Source organism: Hetaerina americana, unplaced genomic scaffold (assembly GCF_022747635.1).
Source record: "Hetaerina americana unplaced genomic scaffold, ioHetAmer1.1.p SCAF_5, whole genome shotgun sequence".
Taxonomy (NCBI): domain Eukaryota; kingdom Metazoa; phylum Arthropoda; class Insecta; order Odonata; family Calopterygidae; genus Hetaerina; species Hetaerina americana.
Genome location: NW_027287095.1, coordinates 61,577,245 through 61,602,842, shown reverse-complemented (window position 1 = coordinate 61,602,842; position 25,598 = coordinate 61,577,245). Strand labels below are relative to the sequence as shown.

General features: G+C 42.4%; 1 long non-coding RNA gene across 1 annotated transcript in view; it reads right to left on the bottom strand.

The window, feature by feature from the left end:
• Positions 1-46: 46 nt before the first annotated feature.
• The window catches only part of LOC139693553 (uncharacterized), a 163,613-nt gene continuing 138,061 nt past the window's right edge, over positions 47-25,598 (bottom strand). Inside the window, exon 3 of the long non-coding RNA XR_011702060.1 lies at positions 47-349. This is a non-coding gene — a long non-coding RNA (uncharacterized lncRNA). The remainder of the gene's footprint in view (positions 350-25,598) is intronic.

Here is a 25,598-nt window from a genome sequence, read left to right as displayed (position 1 = left end):
TTGGAGCCCTGTGAGGAGTCCGGCGGGGTGGCCGGGGGCGGCGGGAGCGGCGGGGGTGGCGGCGGGGGCGGTGGAGGCGGGGACGGGGGCGAGGCCGGTGGCGGGGAAGTCTCCCGGCTCTCGACCGGTCCGTGGCGGACGGTTTCGGCAGTGTCAGAGGGCCGCTCGTCCTCGTCCTCCGTCCCCGAAGGCGCCGGGTCCTCCGATTGGGGGGGTTCGGTCATGGACGGCGGACGCAGGGGGGCTCCGAACTCGAGGCCCCCGCCCGAAGGCGGCGCCATCTCTACCTCCGCGGCCATCGCGCGGCGGAGGGTTAGTCCTCTCTCGCTCTCCTCTTCTCCTCGGGTACCTGGATAAAGAAGGAAAGGGATGCACGTCATTAATCACGCCGCTCTCGGGTCCCGGGTGGGGAGGTTGATTGGCCCAGATCGGAGCAGATGGCCATTTCTTAAAGGCCGGGTACGATTTCATTAGGCCAGTCCTCGACTATAATTCATTCTCATCTCCACTGCATACAATGGAAGGGAGAATGAAATGATGCATCCAGCGATAATCGCTGTCAAAGAAAGCCCTCTCCTCATCAATAAGACTCGTGAATCCGCGTCTAATCTTCTTCAAAACGTATATACCGTAGCATCAGGTGTGCTCCTACCATAGGTAATTTAAGTGTGTGTGTATATATATATATATATATATATATATATATATATATATATATATATATATATATAGAGAGAGAGAGAGAGACACACACACACACACACACTTTAAGTCACGTATATATACATATACACTGAAGTCACGATATGAATCAATCTAAGTGCTTTAAAATAGCTCATATTTTTAAGATGAAATATCATTATATATATTTATACATATATTATATAAGCTATTTGAAAGCACTTAAATTGAGTCATATCATCATTTCAGGAGAGGCTTTAAACTGAATCAGTGGCCATAAGCGTATTAAGGAACTGAATGAGTTACAACAAGAATTGATATGAAACAGCAAATAAACAAGGAAAATGCATCAATTAGAGCAGTACGAAAACCTTCATTCACATGTAAAAGATTCACATATTTGTCTACGGAAAAAAAAACATCCAATACACAATTAGATATGTCTGGGCTGGATTAGTTAAAACATTTAGACAAAATTCCTTGTTATACTATACGATTAAATGACCCAGGGGCTGTTAAAAATATGGCATACTCGATTAATAATAATAACTTAAATATATTGGGATTACTGATTTTTTTCAACTAAAATATGTACTCATGTTCTGCATGTAGAAACAGAAGACACTTTTCGCAAAATAAACTAAGTATCCTTTAAATTATGCACCCATGGACGCAAACTCTTCCAATGTGCTGCGTCAAGTTGTCTACCGCCTATGGCAATCTTTGCAATATGAAGGCCAAGTTTACCCTCGTTCTCTTGCACCACTTCTGTTTCCAGAGGTTGAGGATATATATGCGAAAGTCCAACTTGAGGGATAAAGCTCGTACAATAGTAGATTATTGACTGTAAAGCATTTGATAACTTCTGCTTTTTTGTTCTTTACACTACACCTTCAGCAATCTGAGATAAAATAAAAACAATCACTGAGGAAATTAGAAAGATTAATTACTTCAATTACTTAAAGAAGCACGAGAAAACTTTGAAAAATACACGGAATATCACTTGTTTACCTTATACAATTTCAAGTCGATCCGATCGCAATACATAGATGGTTAAAATCTGAGAAAATAATATTTTACGGAGCTTGTGAAAACCATTCACAAACCAGTGCTAACGTGTGATAAGTATTTAATAAATGACTGATTTAATGATATAAAGATTTCCCAATAGTAAAAGGTAATCATCACCGTCAAATCGTCGTGAGAAAATTTCTTAAAAGAGATTTACTTTCTGCCTCATTCTCTTTGGAGAAATGCTGGTAGCGTAAAATGTAGTCTACGTACCTTGAAAACAATCGGACATTCAAGAAACAAAAGATTCCCTAGCAACATAAAAAAACACGAGAGAAACCTGAGAAATCCTTCAGTGGAACGAAGAAAATAGAAAACACTGACACTCCCAGGTGTTACCAATTGTTTTCAGGCAAATGTAAATTTATCCGGACAAAAACACGTGAGAATAGTTCTCATTAGGTATTAACAGAAGAAAGTAATGGCAATATAATATGACTCAGGTGGGTTCCAAGAGTTACTTTAACTGGTTTTAAAACGGTGGATAGTCTTCATTTCAATTATATCGCAGTTAGCGTGAACACGAGGGCAATTAAAGATGAACCGTTTTCCAATGAACCTCCCGAGTACTACCGTGGGGGGTATCACTTCTCAATCGCGTGTCAACGACCATAATTAAGAGTTTTAATGAAAATATCACCACAAACTGCTAATATAAATACTCTAAATTCAGACAAGTGAATAATATAATACAAAAAGGTGAACAAATATTGAATAAGGATATAATTATTTACTTGTAGAGAGTTCAGTGACTTAAGGTAGAGGGAGAGTCAACTGGTTCCTTGTCGAGCTACTCTAATTATTTGCATTAGCAAAATCGAAAATTTTCGCTAATGAAGAGGTTTTTGATCTTTAAAGTAGCAAACAACTAATAAAGAGTAGGATTAAATCGATGCTCCATTTTTAAAACTCTTGAGGTAGCACCAGTACTTCAAGATGACCACTTAATCCGAAACCATAGCAATGACAGAGATAAAAAGTTCTCGGGCGGAAAGGTCTTCATTTAATTTTAACCGAGTAGACGCTGGAGGAGGGGTTGAATGCCCCAAGCATTTACCCTAAGATACAGCCTCGAGTCCCACCCAAGCACTGCTGACCGACATCCTTTCCAATCCGTCTACATTAAGGCACTCTCCAATACATCTATACGACACCAACGCGACTGCGAGCCATCAGCCATTAGCCATGGGGGGAAAAATGACAGTCCCCGATTACCGCCCCGTCATACGTACCTCCGAAACGGTTAGCGGCGATCGATCAACGAATATCTCCTCGAAAATGCCGTTCATACATCGGCGGAGGAGAACTTCGGGAGAGGAGTGCACCCGATCCGAGAGCATGCATGAGACTAATAGCGTGGAAAAACAAGGGGGCAACAGATGAAGGCGTGAACGCGAACCTGGGATAATTGGATCGAGTGGGGTGCGGAGGAGGGAGAGGGAAAGTAGAGGGGGGGGAGAGAGGGGATGGAGCTGGAGGGGAGGGAGACCGGGGCGGGGGAAATTAATGGAATTTCCCTCGCTTGCGCCTGATATTTCGAATCGATTAGTTTGAAAAAAACGAAGAATGTCCAGAGCCCGCGAATGGGTACGTTAGGATTTCACCCAATTCATGAGTCACTGAGGAGCGGGAAAGAGAGAGAGAGAGGGAGGGAGAGGGAGGGAGAGGGTGAGTTTGAGAGGGGGACACAGGGTTGGAGAGGTTAATTCGAATCGCCGAAGTCAGGTTACGAGTTACTACGCCTCGCGCGAGCTCCGTGTGGGAAACGAACTGAGCCGGTAGGCCCCCCGGTCGGAGACAAATGAGAGGCGAGTGAGCGCGATATGGTTACAAAATGAGCGAGAAGAAAAATTCATCAGGGCAGGCGGGAGCTCGCGACGAGGTGGAGTAACTTACGAAACTAGGTCCCGGAGATGCCTGCTGAATATCAAGAGAACAAAGGAAGGGTGAGACATGAGGACCAAATAAAAGTTTGAAAAAACTCCATAATGAGTAGTAGTGAACAGAACCATAAGAACGACTGGTGTCGATGCATCATGAATAACAAACAATAGCTCGATAAATACGTCTAAGCAGCAGAGACACATCTCGATACTTCTGATGGCGGGAGGAACATTTACCTCCGCGGGTGGGAAATATATTGATAATGACACATTTGAATTTTCTAAGCGATATCCGCTCCTAATTGCTTACAAATCATGATAACTTAAAAGTCAACAGCCAGGCAGTCCATTCACAGAACTTTCAAAGTTTCCGTCGGGTTGAATGATCTCTAATAGCGCTTAATTTGCTATCGCATTTATTCTATTCCGAATGTACACATGCTAAGTAAATGGTTACGTTATGTACCTACATTAAGTAAAGCCTTAGAATTTTTGCAGTCCAGAAAACACGCTGCAACGTAACTGGCAAAGGAGGATGGCAAAATTAAACTCATTGAGGAACACAATACGCAAAAAGAAGAGACCAGCGGGAGGGACAGTGAAAGCGAATTATTCTGGAGCATATTAGGATGCATAAACATTTGTGAGAGATAGCTACGAGAGAAAGGAGGAAGGATGGATAGTTGGGAGAAGAATAATGGGAGAAGGGAGAAAGGGTAGCTATATAAAAGGTGGCAAAGTAATTTGCACGGGATGAGGGGTGAAGTAGATGGCATACGAATTGAGAGCCAATGTCGGTGATGAAAATAATGAGGAGGCCATAACCACGGGGTCGTTTGGAGGGGACGGCCGAGATGGGTGCAGTTTTTGGGTCGCGAGCGTGGGCAATACGGGTGTGGTGACGACAGTTGGCGTGCCGCTCCTTTCCCCTCCGCCTCCACGGCACAGGACCCAGGTCGCGCGGGCGATTCGATCGGCGAAACCGGCAATCAAGGAAGGCGTGGCCGCCAGCGCCGATGATTTAGTCGAGCACTTTTTCTCCTAGATGAATCGTTTTTTCCCGATTCGGAAATGGATGGTGAGGTAACGTTGGAAATGGGTCAGGCTGGGCTGGATAATCATTCAGAAATCCGGAATAACGTAGTGCCCAAAAGTAAAAGGGTTGCTTACTCATCCGCCGATTGAGACAATATTCATAGCGCTAGAGTCGCGGAAACCGTCACTTCATGGACGAAAAAAATGCTCACAATAATGTATTTAGGTCTCACGCGTTTCTCTAGCAATTGTTTGTCAACGGATGTATATTCTTTGATTCCTGCTGTTGATGATAAAAAAAAATTATGCCGCTACGAAAATGGTCGTTCAGCATTCACCATGATCTAAAAACAGGGTTTCTTCGTCGAAATAAATTCATGATGTGAAAACGGTCGATTTTAAAAGAATGACACTCATGTTTTAGTTAATCACACCATTTTATTCAACTCCCTTCTAGCTGTAAGAAAACAATAAATAGTCAAATATTTTCCCAACTTAATCATTTCCAGTAATTTAAATCAGGAGGCGTTGAAATTTGAGTTATCATTCGAAATTAAATGCATTTCTGACTCACGATAGGTAAATAACACGTTTTTAACTAAGATTTGACATAAAATCTGATGCAGAGAACAATCACCGATTAGAGCCTTCGTAAAAAAAACCCTAAAAACGTGTTCATCCAGTCCAAATCCCTTACCAAAATGAAATAAGCTAATTTGCAAATTTAAAAACACGGGAATCCAAGCGAGAGGGACACGCAATGATTGAGTAATTAATAATTACTCTTCTCCCTAGGGAAAAAATCTGAATGCTAGGGAACGAAACTCGAATATAAACGGTCAACTATTGCATCGGACCTAAAATTATGCGTTTTAAGAAAGGCTTTAGCCCTTGGTTATGACGAAAGGGATAATTTCACGCTGCGAATTTCAGTTGAATCCGTTAGGAGTCGCGATTTTATCCTGCGAGAACACATTATGTACGTTAAGCCATGAACACGTCGACTGACAATAGCATTTGCCTCTTCCGCAACAGCGAGAACCTGTATCTGGAACATCAGCTCTTGCTCGACAGTTTTTTTTCATAGAAAATGTTGAAACTCAATCCTTCCATTAGTTTAATCACTTAATGTCCGCAAATTTCCAAGAAGAAACTTTCACACTCACGTCTTCCACCCCAAATGAACTCATAAGAGGGCGTGAACAGATTATTGGCGCTACTGCTGGTTGGGGATGGGGTTCGGGGATATGCCAGGCGGTGTATAAAAACTGCAGCGGTGCAAAGTTTCAGATCACGATAAATACACTCACCCAGCCGCCTCGAAAAACGATTTCCCACGTGCGCTCCGATTAATAATTTTCCTCGGGATTGTGTGCTCAGTCGTACGTGGGCAGCGGAAGGCGCAGAGTGAGGCGTGGAATTCGTTACACAGGAGGAGTGAGGAATTCCTCGCGATGCGGAGATTCGTATCTTCAAGAACGTGCTCTCACCGGCACTTCTTACGGCGGGTTGGGGTGGTGGTGGGGGAGGTGGGGGTTGTCGAGGGGAGTAGAGTAAGCGCCGAGACGCCGAAACCTATAAGCTTTCTTTAGAAAGTCGAGACGACGCGGTAATTTGGTTTTTGCTCGAGTCCATAACTGGGTGTTTAGGATGAAGTAACGGCATTTCATCCGGTGCGTTTGATTTTTTTCCTTCCGCTCGCAAATGAGATTCCTTTGTATGCCACCAGCACGCCCCGGCGGTATGTCTGCATCGGCTACGTCGATCTGCAGTTGGAACGCGTGCACACGCCAAGGGGGCCGATTGAATACGTTTTCCCCTGTTCGCGGACGCGACTCATGTGATGAACGAACCGCTCCCGGAGATAGATAGATAGATAGTGGTCTTTATTTGGGCGAAATTGAGACCAAATGGTCCCTTCTTCCATTTAACCCACATGGAGATGAGAGCAGGTCAACTTGACGACGGACAATATCTGGCCTAAAAGTAGTGGGGCTGAGAAATTAAAATTTTATTGCCAGAATTGAAACATTCACTCAAAAGGTTTCGAAGTAGCACCCTTGTGCGTCCACACAACGCTGCCAGTGTGTTTTTCACGCATCGTACACCTTCTGGAAGGCGGCGCCCGGAATGCTGCTATGCTCCCTCCTCGGCTCGGCCTGTTGTAACGCTTCCACCGAGCCGTATTGACGTCTTGTCAGCACTGATTTGAGGCGAGGGAAGAGGCAGAAGTCTGGTGGGACAACGTCAGGGCTGTAGGGTGGATGAAGCAAGCTTTTGGTAGATCCGCGTGCGAGTTTCGAAGGGCGTCCTAAACGTTGGCGTCTTCAACAACTTCCCTACCCTCCCGAAATAACTTGAGCCACTCAAAAACATCCGATATACCCATAGTGTTATCACCATAAGCTGCCTTGAGCATATCACGAGTCTCTTTCCTGATCTTGCCCAGTTTCACGCAAAATTTGATGGCGTAGCGCTGTTCCAATAACCAGTTCATGACGAAGCGTGATGAGGTCACGTTATAGAGGTTTCGCAAACGAACGATCCGCACTCCGTAAAGGCTGAGAGACAACTTGATACCGGCCTCCAGCCTTTCCATAGACTCTCTTCCCTCGAACCCATATGAAGAAACCGCCGCCTGTCCGTCCGTCTATCCGGGAAAAAATAAGTCGTACTACTTTTGGGACAGAGCTTGTTGGCCATCGAAGGGAACGCATATGGCCGTGCAAGGCTTAAAAAATGCCTACCTTTTTTCGATTAAAATATGGTATCGCAAAGTTGCCTATCGATACAACAATGCTAATGGACGGAATCGATAATTGGAATGATTCCTCTAGTTCGTTATCTTTCGTGGAGGGGCACAGGAATTTTAGAAAAAATTGAAAACACAATTATGAATAATAACCGCACACTCTGTCCCACTTGAATTTGTGCAGTACAGTGACCACCCGAGGGTCACAATCACGCACGCTCACTAGACGAAACTCTTACGCCATCGATCCACCAATCGTACTGATATTAATAAGAACATGAAATGTGACAAAGGACCTACATAGATTTGAATAGATTTTCTTCCCTACGCAGATTTGTGAGCCAAAATGATCCGCGTGATACTCGGGCACGCGCACAAATAGGGTTGAGGAGGACTAACTACTTGGTCAGTGATCTATCATTCATTCCATCAGTCGCACTAAAAATCACACGTGAACACCCACGAATTCACTGAAAGAGGGGAGCGCCCAAAAAAGTGGCACAGATTTTCGTATCACATGTGCAGTGCACGTCGGATTCAAATCGCACAGCTCGACACACCGTAATGTTTGAAGGTTCAAATATTCATCGCTACATCGAAAAAAATCGCAATGGATACGATCCAACGTGGCAGATCTCAAAGAAGCGAATGCACGGACTCTTAATGAAACCAAATTGAAAAAAAAACAGATAAACAAATACCGGCGTAACGTTCTCGCCTGCCAACCCTAAAGGTTCGTTTCCCGCCTAGGTGAGTTTGTCTCTATCTAGGGCTGGGGGTTGGTAATTTTTATACCATTGTTAAAATTACGATTTAAAGAACAACGTGCTATTTTTGGATTAATGTGAAATAAATATTGTTTCTATTGTTTCGTGTTTTAATGGTGTCACCGAGAATGGTATTTTTTCGCGTTGTCAACGTAGACAGCAAAGAGATAAATACTATTCACCTTAAGATAGGAAGTGATCCCTGGAAATCTCCGGCACGTACCATGCCACGACGCAGGACTTACCATTCGGGAACTCGCGATAAGATGAAATATAAATATGAGTAAAAAAATTGACCTACACGGTACTTTTATACAGTATTTATTAAAACATAGGGAGCAGTTTCGCCTTGATAAGACATCCTCTGGAAACGCTCAGAAATGTGTGCTTCACAATACTCGTATATACATAGGAAGCGTGGCAAAGAGAGGGAGTGGTAAATTACGAGGTGAATTACGAGAGGAAGATGGTCACTTCCATAGAGTTACGTTTGAGTATACTACGTTTATTGACGGAAGTGTTTTCAAGACAAGCTATATCTTACAACACAGAGCTCCTCCGCAAGACCTTCGGAAATGAGGGTCAGTGGCAAACGTAATAGTGTACAGGGAATGAACAGGAAATACTGCACATAATCTACGCAAAAGTTGACTAAAATAGCTGTGTATTCCCCAGAATATTTCCTTCGATGAGGTCTAAGTGTATGCATAGACATCTCCCGCTGCCTGTTAAAGAAGTCGAGGAGGGATAAGGAAATCTCGGTTTCGTCTAGGAATAAAAGAAGGAACGAATGATTTGAAGGCATTAACCCGCTCGGGAATAATTCGTTCCAATTTCCGTACTCGCAAGGTAAAGCGTGGAGATGGGCATTTTCCACCATCTGTGTCCCGGAAGACTTCACCGATTCACTTAGTGGTGCCCTTCATCCTCTCCCGCCAGGAGGAGGTGGCGACGGCTGTGGGTCGGAAGGAAGGCAAACACACTCGGCACACAGGGTCACACTCACGCAACGGTCTCCCACTGTCGGGGGGCGTGGACCGGGCGACACTTGCCAATAGACGACGTGGAAGGAGACGTGAACTGGATGAAATGCGCATTAATCGAGCGTCACATCCGTGTCGCGCGGGCGAGAAATGGAGGTGTGAGGACGTTTCCCGAAACTTCCGGATACGTAGGTAGCAACTGACTGACAGACATGGGTGCGGTGCTTACTTCCCACGCCGAAGAAAACCGGGTTCGATGCCCGAGGGGGAAGTTACTCTGGCACCGCGAACCCTCATTGACATGAAACTGGAAAGGGCAGGGGATTTTTAAGAGTTCGCGAAATAAGTAAATTTGTGCGTGTGTATATATATATATATATATATATATATATATACACGTTATATATATATATATATATATATATATATATATATATATATATATATAACATGGTAACTTCCTATCTTCCGCACTAACTACCAGATAAAATGGAGTGTTGCGACGTAGTGTCCGAATGCTAACTTCCCATTTTCTACTGTACACGTATATTTATAGATTGCATTTTTAATAAAGATATCCCATAGCAAATTGCTTTGAGGTAACATTTTATTCGTGTTAATGAGATATTTACTTTGGGCGAGTTCCGCCCAAAGAAAATTTATCGCATTCTAATCGCCATTTTGGTATCACCTGGTGAAAGTTAAGAATCCAACGGATGTCAACTCAAAACTTTAGGTACCAACGTCAATCTTAGACTCGTGTAGATACAAGATGATTTCTTTCTCACCCACCTCATTTCCTGCCTGCCCTAATTAATCACACATTGTAGCCGGAGAAAAGTATTCCACATTCCTAATTCTTGCACATGTCCTACTACTTGGGTCGATCAGGGCGAGACTTCTTTGTTCAATTCAGGCCCCGTTGATGGAATAGGTGACGAGTTAATGTTAATTAAACTAGGCCGTCTCTGATTTAAATTTGTCACCAGGATGTCGAGACGTCCCGTTCTTCTCGAATCATATCAGCTCGTTCGAAGTGATCTCTGGTACTGCAGTGGCTGAAAACAGGGATTGGAGACCGCGCACGTAAATATGTACTTTTGCGAATGTATTTAGCAAATATTCCGAGATGCGAGAGTACCTGTTGGAATCAGAAAAAAACCCTGAGTGTCTAGGTCAACAACAAGGAATCACATGATAAATATTTTCTTCGATTGTCTAAAATACGCCGATGTGCGCTGTTGCTACTTACCCTCGTACTCAGTCCTTTGAAATCCTTCGATACAACTCCAATTCCAGACGAACATTTACGTTAGAACTTATTTTTTTCGTGGACTCAAAGTTTGTGCATACAAATTATAGCTAATGGCTGTGGACGTGATTCGCGGGCCAACTGGGTTATCTCATGACCGTTCCAAAAACTTCGCATTCTTATTCTAGTGCGAATTTCACGGAGATACGTCAACGATCATTGTGCCTATTTATCACTTGCTGGACACTCGCCGGAATATGACCTCATTTTTCTACCAATGCTGTAAAAAAGCCACAAATACAATAGTACGACGCGGATTATGATTGCCCATTGCCGTAACTGCGTTCGACGTTACCTTATGGAATGATAAAAATAACAGCATTAAATATATTCTAGTACTCCACACAACATTTTATTTATCACGTAAGACCAATGTTTTCCCGACTTAGAAGTGACACCAGCAACATCATTTACCAAATGACATTTTTAAGTAGTAAAACTTGCCTAGATAATCATATTCCATGGTATATAACAAAGATCCTTTAGCCATTTAGATCTCACGCACTGAGTATATCCGTGGGATTGATCGGAATCAATGTACGATCAATACGCTGCTTTCCATCAATTTAATCAACATCTTGATTTATTTCGTACTCATTCAATGCCATCTTTCTATAAATCCTTCCTTTACTTTTTTAGGCTCAGGAAGGAACCACGCCCAATAGCCTCTGGGCGCCTTTGCGAAGAAATCCATTGATTAACTGTCTCTAAAGAGATTTTACCTTTCTTAAGAATCCTTTTAGTTGGATTGAAAATGATTCGGGGGAAAGTCTAAAATTCCACCAAAATATGAACATGAATAAATACATGTACACAATTGATGTAATTTAAACTGACGCAACAGCCACACGCTTGCAATGTTACGCAAAGAAAAATGAGGAATATTCAGTTGGATTTTGTTCTTTTGTTCAAGACTGAACGTGATTAGTGACGAGTCAATTACCTTCCAGTTAAGGCTCCTACAATAAATGATGAAAATCTAATATATATATATATATATATATAAATATATACCTATATAGGTATATATATAAAAATAAATATATAAATATAAATATATATAAATAAATAAATAAATAAATAAATAAATATATATATATATATATATATCCCTCCCCGGACTACAACCTTGACGTGGTGGAAGGGCTTGTGCGTTCCGATGACCCCTAGAGCTGTGCTGGCGGGAGTAATAATTATTGCTCCTGGTAGGGTCACCCATGCCAGATAGGTCGAAGGTTAGGAGCCAGACGAAAGGTAGTCCACGCAGCGTCTGTTCCTCAGTGAGGCGGCTGCAATGGCGTCTGACCCCAGTGGGGCGGCCAGTAAGTGATGGTGTCACGTTAAAAACACTATTGAGGAAGGCAACGGGAAACCACCTCAATTATCATCCCCAAGAAAAATATGATGGACAATAGAGATATTTTGAGTCCTGGCAACCACGGGGCTCGGCCCAATCGGCCGTGTGTCGTGCCCGGCAGCGGGGGAGGCAAGGCTTCCGCGGTCGTCATCCCACGAAACCCTTGCAAGGGAAAACCAGCAGCAGCAGGACAGAAGACGCAGGAGAAGAAGACCAAATTAGTTAGAATAGGAACGTGGAATGTTAGGACAATGATGAGGACAGGGAAATTGGAGAATGTTAAGCGAGAGATGGAAAGGGGAAATATAGATATTTTAGGTCTATGCGAGGTGAGATGGAAAGATAGCGGGGATTACTGGAGTGATAAGTATAGAATAATATACAGCGGTGGGGACGAGAGCCAACGAGGGGTTGCCATAGTATTAAATGAAGAGGTAGGAAGAAGCGTAGTCAACATAGAGCAGGTAACGGATAGAATACTACTAGTGGAGATAAAAGCAGAACCGACGAACTTAGTTATAATTCAGGTATACATGCCACCGAGCAACCATAAGGAAGAAGAGGTCGATAAGATATACGATCAGTTAGAGGACATGATCGCGTGTGTTCCTGCAGGGAAACATCTGATAGTGATGGGGGATTGGAATGCGACGGTAGGCGAAGGAAGAGATGGTGATGAGGTGGGCGACTACGGTTTAGGCACGAGGAATGACCGCGGGGAGAAAGCAGTTGAGTTCTGCAGGAGACAGGGGTTAGTCATCACCAACACTTGGTTTAGACACCACAAAAGACGCAGGTATACATGGAAAATGCCAGGTGACTCAGGAAGATATCAGCTAGATTATATCCTGGTTAGACACAGGTTTAGGAACAGTGTGATAAATTCGCACAGCTCCCCAGACTCAGACCACAATTTAGTTGTTATGAAATGTAGCGTACGTTTCAAAAAGATTAGGCAGGGGCGGCGAGTTAGAAAATGGAATGTAGAAGCATTAAATGGGTTGAAAAGGAAGGAATACAAACAGGCGGTAGAGAAAATCATGGAGGATGGTAAAGGGCTTATAACTATCGAAGAAAAATGGGAAATGATCAAAAAAGGGTTGTCTAAAGCCGCAAAAGACACTATTGGAACCGTTAACGCTAAAAGGACTAGGAAACCATGGATCACGGATGAGATGATTACAAAGATGGATGAGCGGCGAAAATGGAAGAATATAAATACAGAATCAGGCAAAATGAAGTACAAAGAATTGAACAATAAATTGAGGCGGGCAACAAATAAGGCAAAAGACGCATGGTGGAAGACGCAGTGCGAGGATATGGAAAGTCTCCAGAGGAAGGGTGAAATCGGTGCGCTGTACAGCAAAGTTAAATCGTTATCGGGAAGTAAGAAAGGAAGAGCTATGCTAACAGTTAGAGATAAGGCGGGTAAGGTAATAGTTGACGCAGGAAAGATCCAAGAGAGATGGAAGGAGTATATAGAAGAACTGTATAGTAAAGAACTCAGACCAACAAAGTTAGACATTGAAAAAGAAAATGACGTAGAGGAAGACAGCTTAGGTCCAGGCATACTAGACAATGAGATAGAAAGGGCATTAAGGGAGATGAAACTAAATAAGGCCGTGGGGGTAGATAACATTCCTGTGGAACTTTTAAAATGCTTAGGAAAATGTGGGAGGAAGAGGCTATATGGGCTGATCCGTTGCATTTATGAGGAGGGAATCTGGCCGGAAGACTTTGTGAGAGCAGTTTTAGTTCCTATTCCGAAAAAGGTAAAGGCCACGTCATGTGAGGACTATAGGACAATTAGTTTGATATCCCACGCAGCTAAAGTTGTTCTCAGGATCATAAACAAAAGGATAGAGAGTAGGGCAAATGATTACTTAGGGGATGATCAGTTTGGGTTTAGGAAGGGGAGAGGTACGCGTGATGCCATTGTAGTAATGAGATTATTAATCGAGAGGAATATAGAACACAACCAGGATGTATTTGCCTGCTTCGTAGATTTCGAAAAAGCGTTTGATAGAGTGAATTGGGAAAAACTAATGGGTATATTGCAGAAAATAGGAATAGATTGGAGGGAAAGGAGGCTAATCCGCAACCTGTACATGTCTCAGACTGCTCAGGTGCGGGTTGGAAACGGGGAGTCAGGATGGGCAGTGTTAGGAAGGGGTGTAAGGCAGGGTTGCCCATTATCACCGTTGCTGTTCAACCTGTATGCAGAGGAAATGATCAAAGAGGCATGGGAAGAACTCGAGGTAGGAATGAAAGTGGGCGGGGAATTCGTAAAATCAGTTAGGTTTGCTGATGACCAAGCTTTAGTTTGTCAGTCAGCCAAGGGGCTGCAAGCATTGCTGAGTGAATTGGAAATTTAGTGCGACAGGTATGGGATGAGGATCAACATTAATAAAACAAAGGTTATGCGATTTTCTAGAAAGAAAAAGGGCAAGCTTAACATTAAAATAGGAGGGCAAAAACTAGAGCAGGTAGAACAGTTTACGTATCTCGGTAGTGTTTTGGACCAACACGGTCAAAGTAGTAGGGACGTAAGGAGAAGAATTGCGCTAGGCAAAGAGGCTTTCACGAGGAGGAGGGAGTTGATGACGGGGACTTTGAGTAAGGATGTTAAGAAAAGACTCGTAAAAACTTTGATATGGAGCGTAGCTATGTACGGTGCGGAAACGTGGTCATTGAAGCAGGAGGATAGACGTAGACTGGAGGCTTTTGAAATGTGGGTGTGGAGAAGAATGGAGAAGGTGAAATGGACAGAGAAGAAAACAAATGAGGAAGTACTTGGTATGGTGGGCGAAGAGAGGGGTTTGTTGGGAGCAATCCTATGGAGGCAGGAAAAGTGGATGAAGGGGGTGTTGACCGGCAGTGGGATGTTGAAGACTGTGATAGAGGGTAGAATGTTGGGCAAAAGAGGAAAGGGAAGGAACAGGATAGGGATGTTGGACGGGATGAAGGGCGGAAGAAAGTACTCAGAGATGAAGAGGGACCTGGTGTAGAGTAGAATTTAGGGTTGTGTTTGTTAGTAGTCACAAAATATTTGTTTGGTAGTTGTGTCCATCGAAAAAACCTACCTTTACCGGTAGATTACCTTAAAAAAAAATATATATATTTATATATATATACACCTACACACACATCACTCGTGCTTTTCAACATATTTTTTGGATTTCTCCCGCCCATTATCTCTCATCCCCTGCCATCATGCCTAGTACTTCTTCGTTTGCTTTCCTTTCTGTCCCTTTCACCTATTCCATCCTTCTCCATTCCAACTTTTCAAAAGCCTACAATACGCCGTACAAACCACGCCTCATATCAAAATTTTAATTGATGTTTTCTTAACATCCTTATTGAGCCTCCCAGTCATCAACTCACTTAAAAAAGCTATGCGTTGAACAAATATTTCTGTACGAACCGAATCAAAATCATTTGAGCACTTTCAGATTACAAATATTTTTCTATACCTTTTGCCATATGGAGAATGTCCAAAATATTTATATTAATTGTATAGTTACACGTAACTACCGTGACTATACATTGTGAAGTTGTACCAAATGACTGTAACACTTTACTTTATATCATTGAATTTGTGCGGCTTGAAGTAAAGGTAACCGATTAAGTCAAGACTCACGTTTTCTTTGGACATAAGAACAAGAACCAATTGAGTTTTATTCATTTTCACTGAATTACATTTCATTGCAAAAGTATGGCTGTTGCGTGAATGTAACATGCTTCAAAATTTGCAAACAACGGTACAAATACGTAAAAGTCATCCAATGGATTGTGACAATCTATGGATTAAAGACAAGAGCCACTGAAAAAGCAGAAAGCAGATGAATAGGAACCTTTGAGACCTGGGACTGTAGGTGAATGCTGAAGATCAAATGGTCAGATAAAGTTGGGAACGAGGAAGTACGCAGAGTAGAGGAAAGGGTGAAGCCATGACGGAGAATCATACAGAAAATAAGATAGATTAGGCACACCTTGAGACATAACGGCTTTGTTTGAAACACAATACAAGGGAAAATAGAAGGAATGATCCCACGAGGAAAACCAAGGGTCAACTACGTAGAACAGGTAAGGATTAATGGAACGCGTAAAAGTAATCAGGGCGTAGGCAAGTCAACTTCGAGCAAGAGAGAATGGAAGGCTGCAGTCGACAAATCTTCGGATGAATCCGGACCCTGTTCTACAACCCTCGATTACATAACACTAACAGCTGTTTCATCACAATCAAGCACTCACATGCTCCCGAAAACTTCATATTTGACAGAGGGCTGTGTTTCTTAATTGCAAGGAAATATATAATTCCATGAAATTAAATATAATTTTCTTGAACCTGGAGAATTTTCGCCTCCAAACTCATTATATAGTACTTGCAATACGCTACGGTCAAACCATAGGGAATTCAAGTGCCTAAGGGTGTCTCGAGAACACGAGTTCATTTGGAGTCGAAGACAGCTACGGATCTCATTATCCCAGCTATTTTTTTGTCTCAAACCAACTGCTACATGTTTCGTCCATGCCGATGGTTTCGCAACATAAATAGCCACTGACATCATACATTACGTGAGATCATCGCGCCATAATCGTTACGTGGCAAAGTCGTAACCGGCGGCATTGCATTAGCACAACAACCCGTGGGAAATGGCCCCTTGCGCCGATTTTAACAGAGGGAATCTCACAGGAAAAAAATCGAAGGGTTTTGCGCGAAACGAGAACTTTCCTCAGGGAGGGCATAATCCACGGCATGACGACGGAAGAAAAAAAACCGTAATGGCATTCCATTCGCGGAGGATCGTACAGCCTCCCGTGGGATCCCCGCGGCAAATTCGCCTCGGCGCGGGTGTATTAAATAATGAGCATATGTGGCTTTGTGTGAGTAAGGGATAGAAGAGAAGTTCGGGCCGTGATACGCACATGGAGGCTTTGGTCCCTCCCGCCCGACACCACGTTGCCCGTCTTCATCCGGTCCAACTTTTCCTGCCCCGCCGCTTATGTCCCACGGGAATGAAGTTTTCGTCCAATTGGCCATTAGTCTAATGATTAATTAACGCGTTCTTCGGTCTCTCCCCCTCCTCCTCTCCCCCAACCCCTCCCCCTATCGCGTGCTCTCACCCACCCGCTCCCATCCCATCCACCCACCTTCCTCCCCCACCTCCGCGATATCCCCCGTGGAGGGCGGCTTCCCTTCACCCAAAGAGATGGCGTTTTCGAACGCTGCTGCTGTTACATACACCCATATTTTTTCTTTAAACCCCCACCGTTCTATTCCAAAGAAACTGCAGGAGATGCCGCAACAGTAACTTTTAACGGAGTCACCCGCTAATGTGCATTTCAATGCAACAATTTCAGAGTGTAAAAATCATTCGCCTTGGATCGCCTTGGGATCCCAGTCAAGGCGAATGATTTTTACACTCTGAAATTGTCCCACCGTTCTAGTTTCCTAGTGTTTATTCATGTAATGCCGTCTTTACAATCACACTTTACAACCTGGTAGCTCTCGTTCTAACCGTTTATTTCGACTTATTCCCGATGCTGAAACGAAATTTCGTCGTAGTTCAACATCCGGGTGACTGCGTTTTAAGTCCGTATATATAGTATGGGGTGCATTAAGTTGCCCGAATGTCGCGCTAATCAATTTCATATCGGCCACAATTGGCTAGGTATTGAATCAATAAATAATTAATTAAAATGAACTGCAATCTTGCAGAGGATGGAGTGCCTCGAAAGAGACTTACTGGTTGCAGTTAATTATGACTACGATGAGATTGATATGGTAAGGATCATTAGACTTATATTACAAGTTGAAATAAAATGGGCCTGAGAAAAGTTAAATCAATAAAAAAACTACGATTCCCTCTTATTAAATGGAGTTACACTGTTTTTTCTGAATTACTAAGGATTCCCGTGATATGTATCACCGACCGATAATTATCATAATTTGGTTATCATATTTCCCTTTCAGTGCTAGGTTTGTTCACGCATTTTTTAATTGACCCTTTGAAAACGCGACGCAGAGACTAGCTAGGGTATTTGTTTCTACATCGTGTTTCTGTCGACTGCAACTTCCGCACTCGAAAAGACAATTGGACCTATGAGGATCTCTCGGAGTCGTCCCCAATAAGCAGGCCATCAGGCTCCATTCTTTCACTCCCCCGTTACCTGGAGGCGCGAGATCCCTTCACCAGTGTGGCAGTTAACATTCTCTCCCTGGAGAGGGAGCCACGTGTGGGAAGGGGGAAAATTCACTCCAATTACAATTAGAGGGGCGCAGCGGCGAATCAGGAATCCCGCAGCCCTGCTCCCCTCACACGTAATGGATGGCGGCGTAATGACCGAAGAGTGGGAGGAATTTGAAATTACATTACCTTCATTTTTTTTCAAGTTACGCTTCCACGAAGTGAAAAGGGCATTAAGTAATGAAAAAAAGATCAATTTCGCATTATAACACTTGCACTCGAAGACCTATATTTTCGAGAAACGGATCCACCGGGGGAAGCAAAATCGTAAATACTTACCAGACTAAATGCTTTTCTGTGCTTCTGGGATAGTATCCCATAATATTTTTTAAGGGAAAGCATTTAAAGAATTTTTTAAATCTGAATTCCGTGAGGACGTAAAAAATACGTGGCGAATATATTAATCAACGATGCGCGAGTCGCAACTTTAAAAAAATGACGGCATCTTTACGTGAATTTGGAAGTAATGATCTTAACTGCCTCGATAATATTCGAGTCCACACTCATATCAAAACGTTTAATGAGCTGCCATTTAGGCGTGAGTACTATAAGAAGAGACAACGAATTACATCAAAATCATCGAATTACCAGTTCTCTCCATGATTTCATAAACATTTTTTAAATTCCCTTCCTTTGTGCCAAATTTGCAAATTCATCCTCCCCTTCAAAAAAAGCATATTACGTAAGAGAAGGTTGTGGGTGCGTTTATTCAAAGCACGTTTGTCGTCATTCAAAATCTGCGTAATCGGTAACACTGCTGCACGCATGCATAATAAAATATTATGCTCCATAATTATCAACTTTCATGGAAATTCAATCGCTTCGCGAAGGATGGAGCAGTCGCTTTTCAAAAGGAAATCGATTACAGCTGCCATCTTCATCAATGGGTGGGCTCCTTTGACGGCAAATAACTTAAAACATATTTTTCCTCGTCCTCCGTGATTCTCGCAGCGATCAAAAAATGGTAATTTTTTCCCTGCTGTGGCGGTGGCTAATATAATCGGCATTTTGAACGCAGGAGGCTTATGAGTAAAACATGGGGGGAAGAGGCTTTTGATTGATCCACCGGCATGGCGTTTCCCGGTCAATAAAGGAAAAAAATGCGCAAACAAAGGCGAAATAAGGAATTTCGCAATTGTAGGAATTGACAAGACCGCATCCAGTTAACTTGATTAGGGCACGGTCATGGATTACTTCCTAGTTAGGAGAAAATGGAGGTCCGAAGGCTGGAACTGTCTGCCTCTCGAGTAGAGAGAGGATTGGGGAAAGATTGTTCCGCCATCCAATTGATGTCCGTCAAATTGTTTTTTTTCAAATTATCGTTCGTCCTCTCCTCTCTCGGTAACTACTTCCTTTCCCCCCTTCCCTCAGTTGTCCCTCAATCATATACAACTGCATAGGAGACCTGCAACGCAACGCTCAGGCAGAGGTCGACCGAGGCGACCGAGGAGATTTCTTTCCATTCATTGGGCCCCGTCGCTCGATAGATCATTTTCAGTTTCCTTTCCATTTAATTTTTAAGTCTCTGCAAGTACGCCACACGCAGTAGCATGGCCAATTCATTTCGTGACCCAGATCAATAATTCTCACGGAAGTCATTAAATAGAAGGGCAGAATGACGAAGTGGATTTTTGACCGAAGTTCGTTAGCGACCAATTTTTCTTCTTTCGTGCGAATCTACAATTTACCAGTTTTTGTATGGCATTCACAACCGCGGATTTTCAGTCTTACAGAATTTATCGTCGGTCAGCAGGAACATTTTAATTCTATGAACCACATCATCGAACGAAAGAGTTTCCGAATAGTGACTTTCTACCATTGATGAAAACGCAACAATTTTCCAAAGGCGAATTCGATATCAATCTAGAATGAACATTAAATGAATCGCGCCATTTACTTACTACGTCGAAAGTCGTAAGTATCTACAGACTTAATTTTCTAAATAATCCTTTCCACAGATATATATATATATATATATCTGTATATATATATATAATATATATATATATATATATATATATATATATATATATATATATATATATATATGCCCTAGAATTTTAAAGAGTGTCGACATTGAAAATATGAACGAATCCCTCTATTTCCTCTTGGTTAATCTTTTATCCATTATTTGGAGTATTTTTTGCTCGTTGTATCTGACAGTTTAATACACGTTCAGTTGCGAATAAATTAAGTTTTATACCGCGCATTCATAAGAATAACCATCTTGTCTTTGTCTTATTATATTTCTTCACTCCTTTTCCGATTTATTTATAACCCCGGTGACCGGCTACCTTGGGGAAAAAATGACAAAGGACATTAATCAACAGTATGGATGATGAGTAGTTTGATACAATATTGGACATTCCAGCACTGAAGTAGTTCGATCCGAATTCCTCGTTTCCAAATTTACCCACGGGACGAAGGGTAGTGATGAATGCGATATGCGCCTTTCATTACAGCTTCGATAAGGGCTACGAGTTTATTTTTCACCACAATAGAACCGCAGAAATACTTATTCGTCAAAATTAAATCCCAGGGACGTTGAATTTGAGTTAAATATTAGGTTGCACCCTCTTCCAATCCGACGACGCCATTATGCACGTGTCTCTCCCCCCCCCCTCACTCGCTCTCTCTCCTTCCCGCCCCGGCATCCACCCCCATCCTTCCTCCCACCACGCCTCCCATCTCCCGGAATATCGATTCGGCACCCCTCAAAAGGTTCGCGGCAAAGCTCCGCATCCGACTAATCCCTTCTCCCTCCCTCTTATTCCCTCCCCAATTCCCTTTTCCTTTCTCTCCTGCCTCTCTCTCCCCTCACCAACTTTCCCCACGCCTTTTCCCGCCTCTCATTTTCACGCGATTCCCATTTGATCGTAAGAGCTTACAAAACTGTCATCACTCGAATGTGAGCAGTGCGTGGCCTCTCCTTGTTCCCAACCCGACTCCAATGCCCTCCCTCCCTCCTCCCACTCCCCTCGTCCCCACTCCGCCGTCGCCATCTCCCATCCGCCTCCCGCTTCTCGTGTCATCAGCCATATGCTTGCACAGATTTCAAAATCAAGTCGAACGTAAATTAAATGGTTGAACGGTCTCCACATGACAATTAATACCGCAACTAAAGGGTTGACGATTAAAGCAAAGACAAATATTACTTGAGGGCCGAAGAGACGGCAGCAATTCGCTGACGAAATCGTCAACATGGAATTTGTTTAGAAAACAGGTTTAAGCATAAAGGCGTCCATTGTCAAATTTCGCACCTCATAGCCTATGCCGCGACTAGCAGTCCAGTGTTTATGGTGGAGGTGAGAGGAAATGTGATGCCACACCACCATCCCTTACCAATTCACCGAAAAGATACGAGATAGATATGTCCAGATGTACTGTGGACTATGAGGCCGAATATGTCGAAGAGAAAATAAAAAAACATTTAAAAAATCTATTAATGATACTCTCGCTTTTCCAATATATTAACAGCGGTAATAATGAAAATATAACGTATCATAAAAAAAACATTAATATTAATAAAAGTAACAGCTCAATTAGGACTTTGCTGCAGGAGTTTGGTTGAACCTCTCATTTTTTTTCACTTTTTTCTTCTAATATATAACCGTTTCAGTCGACAGTATTGTTTCCTGTTAGCGTACGAAAATGACTGAAACTAAAGTATCCACGCTTCTCTCGTAGCTTAGAGAATTAAAATGCGATAAAAATGATTTCATCTCTATAAAGTGGCCCATTACGTGCAAAATATTACGGAGACAATAAATTAATTAAATTTTTATATAAGTTAACTATCTTACTGCTGAAAATGGCGAAAACAGAAATCTCTCTAGCCTTAGATAAATCCTATCTACCACGAATGCACTCCTGAGGCCACTAAAAGGCACTGCAATAGGCAACGTGGGAGGCAACTACGCACTATCGATTACTGTACATACTTCATAGAGTTAGAAAAGGTATAATTAGCAACAAATGCTCTTATAGAGAGAGAGGCGGCACCAACACGGTCACGTGATGATGGCATGTTCCGCTCGGCGGTTGAAAAATTGCTTACACAAAAAAAAATTCACGCCAAAATTACGATCATTAGATAAACGTATCGTCACAAAAAAGCATTAGTTATTGATCACATTGTGAGCTTTCCACAGAGAAAATGCTGAAACCAAATTAGCCAAGTAAGAATACCGTACGCTAAATTTTACGTTGCACCTAGCGATCTTATTTTCCGTTCTGTATACGACCGCTTTAGCGATAACATCGGTAATACTTTAAGCTGAGATTTGTTTTCCATTATTCCACTCGCAAAAAATTTGCGATTCTTACCAGCGCAATCAAGATGCCCTATGACCATATCCGTAATCTAATAAATCCTAAATATTTGGGTTTCCATCGCCTGGACTATCCCAAGAGCCGTAGGCCACGTGGCATTAGTATTTATCTGCAACAGTGTTATTACCGCTTCCGGTGAAGTCATCCGAAACATAAATATTTTTTAAAAACTCAATGATATGCCTACTGCCTATTAGTTTCCCAATCAATGATGAGTTTCCGTTGACGACGAGAAACGAAATTAATGTTATTTAAATATGCTATGCAACTATAGACATTGCTTGTGGAGTATTACGTTTATCATCGAAAGCGATTGCAAAACAAAATGTTTCCCAACGGGTGACAGTAAGTACTTAATGCACTTGTTTGTATGTCGTATCTACACGACCTTGTCGTCAAGGCGAGAAAATTGAACGGCGAAAAGTCCGCTTCGCCAGAAACTCAATTTCAGGCGCCCGTTAGACTGGAAGAGGCAAACGGCGGAAGAGCCCGCGCTTTTGTTTTTCCTCTCCGTGATCGATGAAAGCATTCTGCGCCCTCGGGTGAGTGGGACCTCGTGTGTGTGTGTGTGTGTGTGTGTGAGAGAGAGAAAGAGAGAGATAGAAAGAAAGAGGCGGGGGAGGCCTGAACTCCGTGTCTTTGTAGTGTGGAAAATTGGGATCACTAGATTGGGATAACACCGTGCCACAGAAAACATGAGGGTCCACGACAGGAGAATGAGGAAGAGGATAAGGAGGATGTGAACTGGGTTGAGGAAACGCCAGCCATGCGCTCACTTTTAGGTAAAAAATAACTACTTCCGGGCTAGGATCCTACCATTAGTTTTTTTTTTAAATTAGACTTACATTAATAAGAATAATTTCATAATGGAAATGAAAGGGAAACTATATTAAAATATGGAATACTTCTTGTTAGAAAGTGGAACGGCTAAAATGCTTTTCTGCTTTCTTCCAATTAAATTTGGAGTGGGAAGTTAGTTAACATGAAATTTTGTTATCCTTGCCATGTTTATATAAATAATTTTTTTTAAATTTTTGCCAATTAAATCAGAACATTGGGCGATGGGGTTGAAGCTCTCCTAGCTCTCGATTCACCTCAACTACTTTGTATAAATTGATATGGTTACCAACTAGTGAAGAAAATACTACCGAAATAAAACTAAATAATAATTATTGCTTGTACTGGATATTGAAATTCTCTAGCTATAGCTTAGTACGACGGAAATTAGTAATATTAGCCAGAAAAAAACTTGAAAAAGGGGTTGTCAACGAGTAAATTATTCTTTCATACAACTATACTTTTTTTAAGATTACGTCTTCAGTCGGTCTTGTGTGTGAGATATGTTTACGTTTCACCAATTAGGGAAATTTATCTTGTACACATTACGTACTCCAGTAATAGCTAATGCATTTAATAGACACTTCTTGGATTTCCGGTCACTTTTAAGTCATAATAAATAAAAGAATATCAAAATAAAATTGGAACTTCATCTTTTCAATACGGTTCTCGATTAAACGAAGACGTAGGGGGTATCAAACAAACAAGTACGGCACGTGGTTGAGGGCGACAAAACACCGGGAGTAATTGCCAGGAGGAACTAATGCACTGCGAGCCGGAGGGCATGCCGCGAAATATTGCCACGATGGCTATTACGCAGCACCCGCCACGGGAATGGAGGATGCCGGTTATTGAAGCCCCAAACGCATGCGTTTAATTTGGGCCTTTCGGCAGATTTCATCCGGCAACTGACAGCTCATCTGATTGCCTTCCGGCACGTGAACCTTCCCCACAAGAGGAGAAACAATCACCCTTGCCTTCCGAATGCCGCAGTAGGACGCTTCGATCTGGAATTGTTCGCGGAGCAAAATGCCCGGGCGACAGGAAATGAGGACATAGCACTGGTTCGATCCCCAAGGGATTCACAAACTCAAGACTCGAGTGAAGGAGAACGAATTAGTTTGCGAGCGAACGAGATAAGTTTTAATACGCCTCCGCGAATCAACAAACACCAATGATTATTCAGGGTAATCCAGCCAGTCACAGTAGGTTTTTGATAGATCCAATACCTAGGCTCAGTAAAATAAATAAGCGGCACCTAACTTATTTCTAAAACCTCCATTACAATACGCCATTCGTCAAATCTACATACTCCCGACCTCTCTACATTCCGTCCAACATGTTTTTCTTTTTCAGCTTCTACCTCGTCCACCCATTTTCTACTCTTTACCACTGTCTTCAACAGTCGATTCCCACTCAATAGGTATATGCTATCGTACATTCTTTTCACCTGCCATCTTCTAATTGCTTCCAACACCTTCTCTCCTATCTCTCCTATCCCTTCTCTCTTTGTGCGTTTTTATGTCCATCCATTTCACTTTTTCCATTTTCCTTCACGCCCGCAATATGAACTGCCTTCAGTCTACGTTTATTTTCTTGCCTCAACGACCAAGTTTCCGTACCGTAAAATACTACGTTACATTTCCAACTTTTTACATGAGATAAACGATAAAAAATTTAATTTCACGTTCGATTGAATGAGGTTATCTTGGAGAAACACGGTAAGATATCGAAGATCTACATCTACATCAATACCCTGCGAGCCACCAAAAAGGTGTGGGGAAGGGGGGTAAGCTACAAGATACCAGGTAGTAAGTAACAAGATAACCAGGTAGATAGATAAAAGAAGGCAACTTGATTCCTACCCTGAGGAGCCAGGGTTTTCGGAATAGATTATTTCTGCCACACTTCCCAACCCATTTAGGGAACTTCGTGAACACACATTTCAAGCATTCATGACATCATCATCTTCCAGGGTCGCGCAAAATTATCGGGCGCCAAATATACATATTTAGCTGGTTCGGAGTTATCATTGAATAGATGATTTTTATTCCCTCTAATTTTGCTCACAATTTTTATTAAACTATTTCGACGATTAAGTTAATCAGTATCCTTTAGCGGCGATAATGATATCCGATTTTGAGCGAGTTTTGAAATGCAAAAATGTGGACAGGTAACAAATAATGATGCAACAAATGAATCAAAAAAACGCACAAGTTAACAGAATTATTCATGGTCCAGAGAAAGCTGACATTTGTAATCCTTCCTAATATATAATCATCGCCAGAATCTACTGCGTACGGATTTAACAACATGCGATTTGAAACGACGATTAAT